Here is a 2,769-nt window from a genome sequence, read left to right as displayed (position 1 = left end):
AAAGTCATGTTAAATGTTCATTTCTCACCATTCAGGTACTTTGATAAAGAAGGTGAGAACATTATTAAACTCTTTTCATCGCATAATCCGTGTGGCTGAATCTTTTGCAATTTGTTCAATTAATAATGGAGATTATAAAGAAGAATGATGTTGGTGGAAAGCGGTGAATTGCAGCTGCCTTTAGAACCGAAACACAGCCGGTGTTTCTTTGTTTGTTGTGAAGCTTTAACACAGAGCGGTCAAGCCAACGTGTTTCTCTATGTCAACCAGCAAGTTTTTGGATGGGGAAATTGTGATATTAAGTCGGCTCTTACCGGAGACTTGAGTGGATTATGCGACCTCCTCCTGTAGCTGTCAATTAGGCAGCTGTGATCTTGGCTCCTCCATTGGCTTCTCTGAGAGACACTGGCATTCAACGCAGCCCTCCGACTTTCAGGTATGACTTTATAATCTCACTAAAACACTAGTAACACAATAAGCAGATAAGGGATTTTCCAGAATTATCCTAGTAAATGGGTCTGATAACATCTGAATCGCTCACACTGCCCTCGCCTGGAGCCGTCGCCTTTTTTTTTTTTTCGTGCTTCACTCTAACTTTCCTCATCCAGGAATCTTTCATCCTTGCTCAAATTGTGAAGTGAAGTGAATTATATTTTATATTTATTAAATTTATAATTTATATTTAAAATAAAGGGGAACTCGTCACTTTCTTGGTCTGAATTGCACTTGCTGCTGGTGGCTATGATTATAAACAATGTGAGGAGCCCTACAACCCGTGACGTTATGCGCACATCGTGTGCTACTTCCGGTACAGGCAAGGTTTTTTTTATTAGCAAACAAAAGTTGCGAACTTTGTTGTTGATGTTCTCTACTAAATCCTTTCAGCAAAAGTATGGCAATATCGCGAAATGATCAAGTATCACACATACAATGGACCTGCTATCCCCGTTTAAATAAGAAAATCTCATTTCAGTAGGCCTTCAAAAGGAATTTTAAGTGTTAATTTCTCAATTTTGTTCCGTCCATTCCAGCATTTTGATAAAGAAGGTGAGAAACACTACTACATTCAATAGTCTTCACTTTGATAAAGAAGGTGAGAAACGCTATTAAATTCAATACTCTTCATTAAAAAGTAATGTTAAATGTTTCTCAATTAAAAGTTAAATGTTAAATGTTTCTCACTAAAAAGTCATGTTAAAAGTTATTTTCTAAATTTATTTTCGTCCATTCCAGTACTTTGATAAAGAATGTGAGAAGCACTATTAAATTCAATAGTCTTCATTAAAAAGTCAAGTTAAATGTTCATTTTTGAATTTCGTTTCGTCCATTCCAGCACTTTAATAACGAAGGTGAGAAACACTATTAAATTCAATAGTCTTCATTAAAATGTCATGTTAAATGTTCATTTCTCAATTTCATTTCGTCCATTCCAGCACTTTGATAAAGAAGGTGAGAAACACTATTAAATTCAATAGTCTTCACTCTGATAAAGAAGGTGAGAAACACTATTAAATTCAATAGTCTTCACTCTGATAAAGAAGGTGAGAAACACTATTAAATTTGATAGTCTTCATTAAAGTCATGTTAAATGTTCATTTTTCAATTTTGTTCCGTACATTCCAGCACTTTGATAAAGAAGGTGAGAAACACTATTACATTCAATAGTCTTCATTAAAAGGTCATGTCAATCAATCATTGTTTATGTGAATGACTAAGAGAAACCTCGGAGAGGACCGCCCCTAGGGGGGAGACCGGATGCACTAGACATCAAGTGGGTCTAGCATAATATTGTGAAAGTCCAGTCCATAGTGGATCTAACATAATAGTTAATAAATGAAGTGAATAAATAAGTAACAATTAAATAAAAGGGTGAATAAATGTTAATTTCTCAATTTCATTCCGTCCATTCCAGCACTTTAATAAAGAAGGTGAGAAGCACTATTAATTTCAATAGTCTTCATTAAAAGGTCATGTTAAATGTTCATGTCTCAATTTTGTTCCGTCCTTTCTTTGATAAAAAAGGTGAGAAACACTATTACATTCAATTATTTTTCATTAAAAAGTCAACGGAAAAGATGAAAAGGACAATGCAGGTATAAAATAGACTAAAAGCAATATAAAATATAACATGCACGTCATATTTACATAATGTATGTACAGTATAGGATATATACTGATATATATGTTTATATCATATATACACTATATAACAATTACCATGTACAATATTACAGTATATGTAACATGTAAATGTTCATTTCTCAATGTGATTAATCATTTTTACGTATTTTGCATTGCTTTCTGCAAGTAAACCTATACTTTTTTTTTTTGATACAATGTATTTTGTGTTCATAATTTGGATTGGATTGACATTTGCTCCGGTTTTTGTATATTTTGTCTTTCGATGGACCTTTTTGGAGTAGGTTACCATGGAGAACTGAGGTTCTGTCATGTCTTTGTGATCATGTTCTGTTTGGTTATGTTCTGTTTTGTTTTTGACAACATTAGTTCCTGTTTTTTGCGCACCCTGGTGTGTTTTAGTTTCCATGACAACCATTAGTTCCACCTAGCTCATTTGTTTGGACTTACACACCTGTCAATAATCCCAGCACTATTTAAGCCTGTAGTTGCCAGGCAGTCAGCCTTGCGACATCACCTTCTACTCACCCTCTACAGACCCTTGATACCTGATTGATTGCACACCCAGGAATTGTTCTGGCATTAGACAGAGCGCAAAATGGGGAATGACTCATAAGGCGGTCTTTCCAG

This window comes from Nerophis ophidion, linkage group LG06 (genome assembly GCF_033978795.1).
Source record: "Nerophis ophidion isolate RoL-2023_Sa linkage group LG06, RoL_Noph_v1.0, whole genome shotgun sequence".
Lineage (NCBI taxonomy): Eukaryota > Metazoa > Chordata > Actinopteri > Syngnathiformes > Syngnathidae > Nerophis > Nerophis ophidion.
This window is presented reverse-complemented; position numbering follows the sequence as displayed.